Raw genomic sequence first — 14,523 nt, forward strand, 5'->3', positions numbered from 1 at the left:
TGGTCTCACGATGCCATGACAAAGCGCTGCAAGGCAGAGGGGACTCAACAGTATCCCTCGACTCAGCCATTTTCCTGGACTCAACTTCCTCATCTATCCTCTGCGGCCTAGATTTCAGACAGCCCTGCCCACCTACTGTCCGTTCACTGCTCAGTCTGCAGTGACTGTTCGATAGCACCCCATGGCTCCCCAGTGCTCTTGGGGAAAAGGCCAAGCCACAGCCTGAGGCCCCAGGCCCTGCTTAGCTCTCCAGAAGAGCTTCTCACCATCCAGCACCCAACCCACCCGCTCCCAACTCTGCACCTCCCTGCATAAGCCCTGCTCACTCACCCCCGCTCATACCCCACTCATCCCTGCTCACACTCCCGCTCACTCACCCCCACTCACTCATCCCCGCTCACACCCCACTCATCCCCGCTCACACTCCCGCTCACTCACCCCACTCACTCATCCCCGCTCACACTCCCGCTCACTCACCCCACTCACTCATCCCCGCTCACACCCCACTCATCCCCGCTCACACTCCTGTTCACTCACACCCCATTCACTCACCCCCACTCACACCCCACTCATCCCCGCTCACACTCCCGCTCACTCACCCCCACTCACACCCCACTCATCCCCGCTCACACTCCCACTCACTCACCCCCACTCACGCACCCCTGCTCACAACCCACTCATCCCCGCTCACACTCCCGCTCACTCACCCCACTCACGCACCCCTGCTCACAACCCACTCATCCCCGCTCACACTCCCGCTCACTCACCCCCATCACACCTCCGCTCACTCACCCCAACTCACTCATCCCCGCTCACACTCCCGCTCACTCACCCCCACTCGCTCATCCCTGGTGCTTCACACAGGCTACACCACCAGCCCCTCCCCCACCACCTATTACTTGACTAAATCCTCTCAACCCTCTGGTTCCACACTAAAGAGGCTTCCCTAACCCGGGGCCAACTGGTGCCCCGCCATCACGCCACTCACACTTTTGTGGCTTCTCTGGCCTGAAGCTCCCATTCCCACACTCAGTCCCTGCCACCTGAGGACTCCACAAGCCCCATTTGTGGGTGGGGCCTGACACACTCTGCATGAACTGCTCTGCGGCTTTGGGCAATCACCCACCCCCTGTCCCCTGTGAAGTGGGATGACAGGTGCGCAGGCTGCCAACATACCAAGCAGATCACACGGGCACAAGAACCGGTGTCAGGGCCTGGCTCATGGAGGGGCCCCAAGTCCCAGCGCAGCAGAGCCTGCCTTGATCCCAGGGTTATGTCTAGGGATTCCCAGCAAGCAGGACTTTCCATGCTCAAGGCAGGATGGTCCCTGGGCAAACCAGGAAGAGCTGGCTGCCTCAGTAGGGCACAGAGGACCTGGCCCTGCATGGGAACCGCCTGTCTCCAGGGCGCTTGCCAACATCGGCTGCTGGCCATGACTCAGCACTTTCGATGGTGGAAAAACCACCACTTGTTTCCGAATCACAAACCCCAGGTGTGCCCTGACCTGAGTGGCCCCGGAAGGCGCACAGGGGGAACTGGGGCACTCACTCTCCACATGGCCCATCTCCACGGCGACCAGAAGGGCCCACTCATAGTAGCCCTTGTCCTGCTGGGCTGGGCCCTGGCGGGTGCAGAGGTGGCCCAGCTACAGGAGCACGTGGGTGAAGTCCTGGCCACACTCCCTGCAGGGCAGCCTCGAGAACAGCCACACGGCCTCCAGGAGGTAGTGCTGGGCCAGCCTTCTCGCACCCCAGAGCAGGCACAGGGTCCCGAAGTTGGCCAGCACCACTGCCTGGTTCCTCCGCTGGCCCAGGTACCAAGCCGCCCGTAGGGCGCAGTAGTAGCCCTCGGCTGCCTGCCTCGTCTGGCCTGTCCTCTTCAGAGCCACGGCCGCCATGTTGGCAATCACACCCTCCTGGTCCTCGCTGGCCACCACTGCATCCTGGATAGACTGCAGGATGTTCAGGGCCACCGGGCTCTGTCCATGAAGCACGTGCAGCCAGGCCAGGGCCACCAGGGGGTCCACGATGGCACAGACTCCGGCAACAGCACTGGCTTCCACCGCCTGTGTCATGAAGGTGATGGCTGGGCCGTGATAGCCACGGTGGCTGTACAGTTGGGCCAGGCTGGCGTGGAGAAGGCCGCGCAGCACGTGGCCTGTGCCCGGGGTTAGGGAGGCCAGCGCTCGCCTGAGGTAGTGGGAAGTCTGGGTGGGGCGGCTGTGGGGCTGGAGGGCGTTCTGGAGCAGCAGGTTCACGCTTCTTAGTGAGCCGGCCAGCGAGTCCTGTGTCCTCAATGAGGCCACCGTGACACAGGCTCAGCACGAGGTGGGGCAGGCACTTGCGGCCAGGAGTAGGAGCCAGGAGTAGATGTCAGCCAGCAGTAGGGAGCAGTCTGAGAGCCACGCAGCCTCTGGGGCTCCCGAGTCCCTGTGCAAAAGCAGCAGCAGCTCTAGGAAGGGCAGGGCCTCCTCGAGCTGCTTGAGGTGCACATGGTGCCTGGCCAGCAGGAAGCAGGCCCGGGCCGCGGCCTGCAGGCTCTGGCCACCCACCATCTGCTGCAGGGCCAGCTGCAGGAGCTCTCCCTCCACCTCGGTGCTGCAGATGTGACCCAGCGTCCCCAGGAGCAGGGCCATGGCTTTGGGAACCACCTGTGTACACTTCTCCGTTCTGCTTCCGGTAAATGCTGGCCAGGTTGGCGTACACAGCCACCACCAGGAACAGGTCCCCAAAGCTGCCCTCCAGGGACCCCAGTGCTTCCTCCAAGTACACCCGGGCCCGGGACAGCTTGAGCCTCCTGCTGCACAGCGGCCCCAGGAGGAAGCAGAGTCTGGCCAGGGCCATGAAGAGGCCAGCTTTCTTGGCCACCCCTCGGGCCTGTGCCAGGCGCCCAGTCAGCTCCTCCTCGTCGCTAAAGCTGCAGAACATGCCGCTCAGCCATGGCCATGCCACACCGTACAGGCCACAGAAGCTGGCCTTGTACCCGGGGGCGTTCAGGAACACAGCAGTGAGGTCAGGGCCTCTGGGTCCTCCCAGTCGTCCTCAGCTTCCAAGAAGAAGGAAGGCTCCTCGGGGTCCTGCAAGCTCATGTTGCTGGATGCCGCACAGAGACCCCAGGATGCTGGCTCCTGGGGGCAGCCTGGGCAGGTCTTGCATTGTTCTAGAACATTCTTCACCTTCGGCAGGGTCGCCTGTGGCTCCAGGCCCAGGCAAGGTGGAGGTATTTCTGCAAGTCACAAAAACACCTAGACAGATTAGAGTTCAGCATTGAGTCCTTGGTCCACTGGGGACAAGGTCCCCACATCCCCCCTCTCTGTGTCCCTGGCACAGCTTGCCATGAGCCCTTGAGAATTATGTGCAATGCAAACCCGGGCCTGGAGCACATAGGAACTCCGGCACTATGGGGACAGAGAGAACACGCAGGCCCGTGGCCCGACTCTCCTACAAAATCACCCTCCTGTCCTGCTTTGTCGCCCACCTCACAGCATGGTTTTAGGAGACTATGTCAGCTCAGTGATCCCTCAGAGATGCCTTTCCCTTTAGAAAGAATCAAAGCCTTCTAACTGGACCCATGTATATGCAGCACTACAACTACAAATGTAACTTTTGTCAGCATATTGGGCCCCCCGGTGGGGTACAGGAATCCATGAAATCCTCAACAGCCAATCAGAGCTATTGATCAGCTCAAAAGCTGCTATGCAAAATTGGTAAAGCCACTGACGGCACAGGACAGGGCTGTTGTACCCATGTACCCATCTCCGTGCAGGGAAACGGACCATCGCTGCAGGAAGGATGGGAAAGCTTCCAGGCCCCTGTGGCCACCTTCACCTTCAATGGTCTGAAAACCTGAAGCCCACAGTTCCTAAAGGGTTAACAAAGGCCAGCGTGCTCCAGCAGCCCACTGGTGCCTGCTGGCTTTGGTGGATTCCTAGCCAAAGCCCCCTCCTAGAGGTGAGCAAACAAGCGCATTTCCTGTTGGAAAACCTGGGATGAAAGGAGGCATTACTGGGAAGGAAAAAACTAGATTTAAACAGACTCTCTGTTTCAAGCTCACATGTAAAAAATATTTTCAGTACAAACTGCCTCCTTATTCATCTGTAAAGCCTTGGAATTAAAAAAATAAATAAATATGATTTAGAGGCAAATGTCTGACTTGACTACACTAGATTAGCTAAGAAATCTCCCCAATCCGGCAGAGGCACACAGCCCCTCCCAGCCACTACCCTGGCCTCCGGGGCAGCTGGAGAGCCACGTGCCTTTGCTCCAGTGACTTTGGCAGATGGTGGAACCACCCCCTCCCTGAGGCAAACCTACAACAGCCTTCCCTTCCCCACTGGCTCCCCTCAGGAAGGAGCAGACCCTTCAGGGACCTCAGTTGAGGCCCCTGCAACCTAAAGCTCTGCATTCTGCTACCCGCTGAGGGCAGTGTGGCCTCCCATCTCTGAGGCGGAGCACAGGGTGAACTGCAGCTTCTCCAGGTCATGAAGAAGGAACCCACAGCTACATGTGGTCTCCAGCAGTGGAAAGGATGTCCCACCTCGGTCGGTGACCAGGCAGGGGTCAGCACGTTCATTGGAAGAAGTGTGGGACCCCACGGCCTCCAGTGCCAGAGTAGACGGGAGGTTCAGGCCCACCTCAGGCGATGTCCCTCAAGTCCCCGGCCCACACCACAGAGGGGTGACAGCCACATCCAATGCCCACTGTACTCAGCTCTGTCCCCTCCCCCGGTGTTACTCCAAGACCCAGCTCATAACCAGAGGAAGCCTGAGCCACGGGCAAAACCTACCTTGTTCCTGCGGCTGCTCGGTCTCAGCTTCCTCTACTGAGTCTGGCAAGGGAGAAAAGAGAAGCAATGAACACCCCCAGCCAGCACCTCTGGTCCCATGTCAGATTGAGCTGGTGTCGGTGTTGCAGGGTGAGAGCATTGCAGGGTGCAGGGGTTGAAAGTCATATCATCCTCTTCCCTCCTGGATCATGGGAACAACATCACTGGGGGGTGTACACTTTCTGCGATATTGGGAGTAACATCGTCTTCTGTGCCTTGGAATATTAAGGACAATATCATGGGGGGGCGTGTACATCTTCTGCAATATTGGGAATAATATTATCCTCTCTCCCTCTGCATATTAGGAAAGATATCACAAAGTGGGTGTTCACCTCCTGCGATATGGGGATTAATACCATCTTCTCCCCTTCCAGATATCAGGAAGAATATCACATGGGGGTGTACGGTGTCTGCGATACTGGGAGTAGTATCAACCTCTCAGCCTTGGAATATTAAGAAGAATATCACAGGGTGGATGTACACCCCCTGCCATATTGGGAGTAATATCTCCTCTCCATGGATATTAGGAACAATATCCCAGGCTGGGTGTACGCCTCCTGCTCTATGGGGAATCATATCATCCTCTCCCTTCCAGAATATTAATAACAATATCACAGGGCGGGTGAACACAGCCTGTGATACTGGAATTATTATCATCCTCTCCCCCTCCAGATACTAGGAACCATATCACAGAGGAGCTGTACCCTCCCTGGGATATTGGGAGTAATATCATACGCTTCTTCTGTGTATATTAGGAGTAATATCACCAGGTGGCTGTCCATTCATTGCTATGTTGGGAGTCATGTCATATTCTACCCCCCTGGATATTAGAATCAGTTTCACATGGTGAGTGTACACCTACTGTGATATTAAAACTAAAATCATGCTCTCTGTCCCTGGATATTAGGAACAACATCACAGGTAGGTATACACCCCCTGCAGTATTAGGAGCAATAATATGATTAATTAGTAAACATCAATGATCGATTTTAATAATTATCAGGCTGGTCTCGAACTCTTGACCTCAGGTGATCTGCCCGCCTCAGCCTCCCAAAGTGCTGGAATTACAGGCGTGAGGCACCGCGCCCAGCCAACACTTCTTGATATCCCTTTTTGGACCTCAAATTTAGCATGCCGAAAACACACTTTTGATTCCCCCTGCTATAACCCACTCCTCCCATAGTCTTCCCGATCCCAATAACAGCATCTCTAGTCTTCCAGTTACTCAGGCCAAAATCCTTGACATCATCCTTAAAACTTCTTTTTCTCTCTCTTGTCATCCAACCCATTTAAACTCTCCTTTCAAAATATATGCCAGACCTAACCACTTCTCACCTTTCTCATCATTTCCAACCAGGTCCAGCCCTCATCATAGCGCTCTGGGTTACTGCAAAAGCCTCCCAATCGCCAGCCACAGTGGCTCACGCCTGTAATCCCAGCACTTTGGTAGGCCAAGGCAGGTGGATCATCAGAGGTCAGGAGCTCAAGACCAGCCTGACCAAAATGGTGAAATGCCCCTACTAAAAATACAAAAAATTAGGCAAGCATGGTGGTGGGCGCCTGTAATCCCAGCTATCCCAGAGGCTGAAGCAGGAGAATCACTTGAACTCAGAAGACAGAGGTTACAGTGAGCCAAGATCGTGCCATTGCACTCCAGCCTGGGTGACAAGAGTGAAACGCCATCTCAGAAGGTCAAAAAAAAAAAAAAGCCTCCCAACCCACCTCTCTCCTTCCGCCTTTCACCCTGCCTGCATGCTACCTTCCACTCTCAAACATTTCAGAAAAAAAAATTATATCCACAGAGAAAGAAAGTACAAATGGGGTGAAATGTTTGGGGAATCTGAGGGAAGAGTATATGGGAATTCTCTGTACTATTTTTGCAACTTTTCCATAAGTCTGGATTATTTCGAATTCAAGAGTTAAACAAAGGAAAAAAAACACACTATCTCCCTTTGTGAATCCATCCTGTCTTTCCCCTGGCAACTTAAGGACGCTCTCAACTAACACATCTATTTTTTCATGAACACTAAAAGAACTCTTGCCTAGTATTGACTTTCTGTGCTTGGCAGTAGAAGTGTGTGTGTGTGTGTGTGTGTGTGTGTGTGTGTGTGTGTGTATTTCATATATATGTGTGTATATATATGTGTGTGGTGTGTATGTATATATAGAGAGGGAGAAATATATATATATGAGTATATATATAAATATATAGTATATTTACAATGGTAATGTGTATATATATAAATATATGTGTGTGTGTAGATATATATAATACATACCCCATAGCCTGTCCTTAACCAGTTCTAAACGTAGTCAGAAAAACACATACCTAAGCAGAGAATTTCAAAATAATATGATGAATATTTTGATAGAGGGATGGGTTGCTATGGAACACGCTGCTAAGACACAAAACCTCCTAGATGGGACAATGAATGAACAAAGTTTTGTACCTATAGGCACCCCTCTGATATCCCCTCAAACGTTTATAGTTATATGCATTTGCTTCCCCCAGGACCCCTATTTCATAAGGGTTAGTCCTAGAGCCTAGCAAGTTCCTACTACAGCTGGCACACATATGCCATTCAAGAAACAGTGGCGGAGTGAATGATGAGTTAAGAACCATTTGTCAGCCAGTGCTCAGTAATACAACATGCACTGGTATGCAAATTATATTTTTGTTGAAAGCAACAGCAGGATCACAAATTATCTTTCCAGAGAAAGCAAATCTCAAAAGCTTCTTTACCCTACTAAAGCACATTATAGGAAGCTCCCCTTATATAAAAGAAAACCTCCTCATTTGTTATCAATGGCGTGTAACCCTAATAAGCCTCCGACTCTGATGACACCTCTTCCGTCCCCAGGGCTAGATAAAGGAGGTTCCGGAAACCGTGGTAGTTGTGAAGGTGGCTCCCAGCTCTGACAGTCTTGAACCCTGCGGGCATGGAGGTCACACAGCAGAAGAACAACCGAGGGAAGCATCATCAGGCTTCGAATATATTTGAACCAGAGACGGCAAATAGGCTGCAGCCAACTGAAAACACCAGAGATTCATGGTGGCCACCTGAGGGGTTATGCTCTTAAAAAACAAAAATAAAAAATAAAAATTAAAAAATTAAGAAAGGAAGGGGTCAAGAATCCATCAGGTCTGACTGAGACGTGTATCAGTGACTAACACCCCGTATGGCAAAAGTACTCCAGTGCGCTTTGGGTACTCACAGCTTCAGCAGTATTCAAAGGCGTGTGCTGCCCGAAGACTAAGCCACGGGAATACCCCCAGCAACACTGCCAGGAGAAACGTCTCACATGGATTTGGCTAGAAATACAGTTGTCTTTAACAAATTAACACTGAATAAATCCTGACTTATTAGAGCCTGTGAGAACGACATTCTCAATGATAACAGTTATCACTAAAATCTCCAAACATCTGGGATCCTGCAGGGAGGAGCTGTGACAGCGCAGGCCACATGTCCAGAATGCTTCCCAGACTGCCTGTTAAAGAATAAAAAAAATGAAACCCCTCTAAGAATGTCTTCTCTCACATTTAGCCAGTTGTTCCTTTGTGTGCATCTCTGTGCTAAAATGGCCATTCTTCCCCACAGCCTGAAGTCATATGCTACAATAAATGAGACTCACATGAAGCCAGAAACGTGCAGATGCGAGGAAACCAACACAAACGAAATGGGCTGGAGAGTGTGGCCAGGAGGATGGTACTTCCCAGGAAGCAATTACTTCATCTCTGCCCATGAAGCAGGCAGTTGTCACTGTTCCCCAGGCCCACGCCAGCCACTCGAAGTACGTTCTAACCAAACTACCTCCAACAATCAACGTCAATACACCACACAATTGGCTTCTGAAAGGACACCTTGCAACCAACAAGAAACTGTTAGCACAACTTTGACAAACTGTGCAACTAAAAACCTTGGAAAGGGATAAACACTGCCACATTGTGACTCCAATACTGTTACGTGGTAGCACTGCAATAATTCACTGAAACAAAAGAATGAATGAGGAATACGTTTATATAGGAATCAGAGGAAGCATGACTAATCATTTAAAGAAATAGGTCAAGAAACTGCTAGGTTCAAATGCTACCGTGAGACACTGTCAGGGCCTTAGGGAAATTCACTTCTCTTGGTCCTGTTTCTAGGTTCATCAAAAACCAGCTTTGGACTAGGGAATCTGTTGCTTCCCAAACCTTCCTTCTGTGATTCCAGCCCAGATTTTAGGACTGCTCTCCCGCTTGGTATATGAAAGCCCTTTCTATGTATAATAGCAAGAGTATATTTCTGTGTTGAATGCAGTTTGGGACCTACTCTATGAGGCAGAATATCATCATGTAACTTTAAGCATGACGACAAGGCGCACTCTAGATAAGGATGACACATAAGATGTGGCCATACACCTGTGCATGCCTGGCAGGGAGGTGGGGAAGTCTCATTTAATGAAGCCAGGGTGCCTGTTGCACCTGAACATCCTCAGTCCACATCAAGTTCACAACGTCCTTCTGACATCAAACCACAGGCATCACATACTTTTCCATACTTTCTACCCAAGATTAAAATATGCAGAGCACCGTGATAAAGACACCTCCATTCCCAGCATGTTGGCTCTCGTTCTGTAGAATTACATACTTTCGGTGCAAATGGTGACCAGGTTCCAGCCGCAAACAAGACTGGGCTCCATGGGGACAGCAGGCCCTGCAGGAGCCACCACTCCTGTCGCCACAGTCTGATGCAGCTGCAGAGAAGCTGTGGCTGAGGCCATTCACTTTGTGAGAGAACCGCACAGGAGGGAAAAGGTAGGGAAGGTCGGGAAGAGGGCAATGTCATGCTTCTGAGCCCAAGCCAAGCCATCGCATCCCCTGTGATTTGCACGTATATGCCCAGATGGCCTGAAGTAACTGAAGAATCACAAAAGAAGTGCAAATGCCCTGTCCCACCTTAACTGATGACATTCTACCACAAAAGAAGTGAAAATGACGGGTCCTTGCCTTAAGTGATTATATTATCTTGTGAAATTCCTTTTCCTGGCTCATCCTGGCTCAAAAAGCTCCCACACTGAGCACCTTGTGACCCTCACTCCTGCCCACCACAGAACCCCCTTTTGACTGTAATTTTCCTTTACCTACCCAAACCCTATAAAACGGCCCCACCCTTATCTCCCTTCGCTGACTCTCTTTTTTGGACTCAGCCCGCCTGCACCCAGGTGATTAAAAAGCTTTATTGCTCACACAACGCCTGTTTGGTGGTCTCTTCGCACGGACGCGCATGACAGGCAGGTGCAGAGCCAGGAAAGGACCAGTGATGAGAACAGAAAGGAATGCGTCTCCCTGTACACACACTCGGATTTTATGACAATGTGCGCAGGGGGCTGAACTGGATGCCTGAGAACATTCCTCCAAATTCTTTTGCTGATTTTCTAAATATTGGTGTAAAATCTGAACTCAGAAAAATTTTTTTTAAATCGCTTCAATCAACATCTTTGTCTAGTGCTCAGCATCATATCTACGTGATCATCTAGAAAACCAACTTCTGTTCTAAGGCTCACAGACTCCTATAAAGTCCCAGAGATTTTACAAGGGAATGCACCTCTCATTCGCATCAAGAACACACACAACTACCATTACAGAAATGCTTAATTTGCTTACATAATTTTTTAAACACCCAGATTTGAAATACAACAGAGAAGACAACTTTTTGATAGCTCTGCTTTTCAACTGCGAACTGCGGGTGGAGAAAATAACCTGCCATGATTTCTAACCAGTCAACAACCTGTCTTCCCTGGCTGCAGTAGGAGCAATCTTTCTGAGCTCAGGATGAAAAAGACCCCAGCTGTTCAGGGGACAGATAGTCATCAGTTCTCAGCGGGCTTCCCGAGTCCCAAATCCCCATGTGATACGTGGAAGTAAAAAGCTATCAATGACCAAGCATCTGAACGCTTATCCCACCTCACCATCTGATTCTCCTGCCATGCAAATTTAAAATTCTTAAGCCTACTATCAGAGAATAGAGTTGGTGCTGCATCTGTCTTCCTAAAATTACAGATAATTACCAGCCCACAATGGCTTCTAATCAGATTTGAGTAGTCCCTTAGACAGGAAGCTAAAGTGCCTCAGCCCTAAACTGAGAAGAAAACAGAAACTGGAATGTTCTAGATTTGATTTTTTCCCCCTTGTTCTAAAGTGGCTGTTCACGAATCTCCTTCTACTGTCTTGTTTATAAAATGTATGAGAAAGAGGGAAATTCAAAGATATGATAGAAATGGCCACGTTTTCTAGGTACAAACTTCGTGAACATTATTTTAGGTGCTGGGCTTTTTCTCCACAAATTGTGAGCCTGGAGGACATTTTCCCCCTCGTGGTTACACATTCACAGTCAGGGAAAGTGGCTTTAGCAGTAAAGAGGGGAGTGCACTGAGAAGTGACCGGACACTGAGAAGGATAGACAGGGACTCTACCTCGGTGGCCTACAGCATTCCTGGGCCTCCACCTTTACTTTTCTATCTGTACAAGGGATCTAAAGGCCCGTGATTCTAGGCCACGACAGCTCTTCATACACACATACACTAACATCACACGCCTATGTGAAAAGGTGTGACACTTGGCTGATTTCCTGAAGAGGTTATCTTGTATCATTTCTACTCAAGTACTCCACCTCCTTCCAGACAAGTATCTGAGGATGATGGGCTATCCCACAGCCATGTGTGTAACCTCTGCTGCTTACGATCCCTGTTCACATAGCATTTTCCAAAAGCATATGGTGTGAAGTGACAGAAGAAAAAAGAATAAGGTTCTTTCAGCCCATTCATTCATTCATTCATTCAACAAATATTGACTGACTATCTACGTGCCAGGCACTGGTGATATAACAGCGAACATATATTTTTGTAGGTAGAGACAGATAACCAAAAAGTATGTTAAAGAGTGATCAATGCTGTAGAGGAAAATACACCAGGAAACAGGAAAGAAGAATACCCCTAGCCACCCTACACTGGGGTGACGCTAGTGTTTACAAAATGGAAACAGCGGCCGGGCGCGGTGGCTCACACCTGTATTCTCAGCTCTTTGGGAGCCTGAGGCAGGCAGATCACCTGAGTTCAGGAGTTCAAGATCAGCCTGACCAATGCGGCGAAACCTTGTCTCTACTAAAAACATAAAAATTAGCTGGACGTGGTGGCACACGCCTGTAATCTCAGTTACTCAGGAAGCTGAGGCACAAGAATCACTTGAACCTGGGAGGCAGAGGTTGGAGTGAGCTGAGAGCGTGCCACTGCACTCCAGCCTGGGTGACAGAGCAAGACTCTGTCTCAAAAAATGTAAAAATTAAAAAAAAATGTAAACAGAGAATAAGATACCAAAAGAAAGAACATGAACGATTAATTGTAACAAAAGCCTTTGTAAACTAATACTTTCCTTCCTGGATCCTTGTCCCTTACAAATGGAAAAAAAGGGCAGAGAGGGGTTAGCATCCAAATGATGTTTTAAGATGGCTTGGGGTTTCAGATGTCTGACAGTCATACTCACGTACTTCAAGGAAAAAGCTCTAGCTCTATAAGCCATCTGGGCAATGGTTTAATGTCTTTTTTTTTTTCCAGAGAGTTTTAAAATACAGGAAAACTTGTGTGTTTATTTGGCTGCTCTGTGCCTGCACACGTGCAAACTCTGCTAACAGGTTTTTCCATGTTTTGCTGAATTTACCAGCTTGCCATAAACAGGCTTCCAAGTCTTAATTGTCTATAAATAGCACAAACACCCAAAAATGCAAATCAAGACAAGCCGTCCCTTCAACTGCTGCTGCCATGATGATGGCGAGCGAACATTGGCCAAATCAATACGCGGAGACTGAAGCTGTCCGGCAGAGAGCACAAGGTCGAGTGCTTTTCCCATAACATTTAAAGAAACAAGCGGAAACGGCTCTCCACACAGGACAGACACATCCTTTGTTCTTTGAATAAATCCTGCCAATGCCGAAAATACTTTCTCCATCACACTATCTATATGGAATTCAACTTCCTTCCAATACCATGAGTAACGCCAGTGATAGACTATGTTTAGCCATAGTGACCCATTAGCATTCTTTTTCCTCTAAAATGTTGAAATAATAACATTGAGTGTGCACTCACGAGGTGCCAGGCTCTGAGTTTGATCTCGTCTAGTTCTCATTGAAATCCTGTAAGATCAGTACCATATTCTCTCATTTTTCATAGATGAGGAAACTGAGGCATAGAAAGGCTAAGTAAGTTGTCCATGGTCACAGGTTATTTAGAAACTTTTCTTCAAACTTTCAAAAGTTAACTACTGCCACTATTACAAATGAGTTTTTGTTTGTTTGTTTGTTTTTTTGGGGACAAGGTCTTGCTCTGACCAGACTGGAGTGCAGTGGCGTGATGATGGTTCACTGCAGCCTCGACTTCCCAGGCTCAAGTGATTCTCGAACCTCAGCCTCTCCAGTAGCTGGGATTACAGGCAGGAGCCACCACATCTGGCTAATTTTTTAATTTTTATTTTTTGTAGGAATGGGGTTTCACCATGTTGCCCAGACTGGTTCCAAACTCTGGGCTCAAGAGATCCTCCCAGGTCGGCCTCCCAAAGTCCTGGGATTACAGGTGTAAGCCGCTGTGCACAGCCCTACAAATGTGACTCATACAAAGTCAGAGCAGTGAGCAGGAAGAGAACAGAGACTTCAGCGAGCCTCCTGGCTGTGGCAACACCATATCCCTCCTCCATACCGTAATGTGTCTACACCCACCAAGCTCCTAGACATTGAAGGCAGGCCAGCTCAGAGACGAAACAGCAGTCAAGAAAGAGAAGATGCAGACACGCGTCTTGATTTCAGCTCGAGCGTGCCTCTCTGCCCTGCAGCTGCACAGGCAGAAACCAGGGGCTGTGAGTCTCAGGCAGTGTGTTTGGTTCCTGGCAGGTAATCTTTTGGGAGACCATCCCATACAATTAGTGTTACACTTCTCAAAAAGGAGGTGTGACTTTTATAGAAAAATCGATTGCATTTGGGAGAAAGGCCTAACAAAACCACAAAAGGATAATACATTCATACAACAACAAATTCAATTCATCTGTCACAAACTGAAATCCCAAATCCCTCTGGGCACACAGCTGCTTTTCTGAGCTGAAATTCAACTCCAGTTGAGAAACAGGTCAACTTTTCCAAAAAGATTTCTTTTTCACATGCCTTCAATAAAAATTCCTTTCCCTCACTTGTCATTTTCCAGATTTAATGGCTCTGTTGGCCTTCCTCTCATTCAGGCCGTGAACACTGACTGCATGTCTACTACCGCCCGAACTCCAAGGGAGGCACCCTAGGGAACACAGATGACCGCAGCACAGCGACACCCTCAAGGAGCACACACGGGGAAGGCAAGATGATACAATCGCAGACTTCACACAGAAAAGAACGTGGCATCCATACCCCGTCCCATTTCTAGAAAACAACGATGCTGACTTAGTAACATTTACCAAACAGCTTGCAGTGTGGAGGCAGGCACGAGGGGGCCCCGGGGCGTGCAAGCAACGTGGAGACAGGAGACGCCCCCACGCACAAGGGCCAGCCTGGGGGCCTGCAGAAATGCCCATGCATCTGGGAAGAGGGAGAGAGGACAAGATACTTAAATGCTCCAAAATGAATAGAAGCCTCCCAAGAACTTCCCCCGAAATGGGGCAAGGATTTACAAAAGACCAAACCGAGC

General features: G+C 49.6%; 1 pseudogene; it reads right to left on the reverse strand.

Annotated features, from left to right (window-relative positions):
- LOC135970071 (SH3 domain and tetratricopeptide repeat-containing protein 1-like) overlaps positions 1–14,523 on the reverse strand; it is a 37,848-nt pseudogene that overhangs the window by 11,845 nt on the left and 11,480 nt on the right.

The sequence above is a fragment of the Macaca fascicularis genome, chromosome 3 (assembly GCF_037993035.2).
Source record: "Macaca fascicularis isolate 582-1 chromosome 3, T2T-MFA8v1.1".
Taxonomy (NCBI): Eukaryota; Metazoa; Chordata; class Mammalia; order Primates; family Cercopithecidae; genus Macaca; species Macaca fascicularis.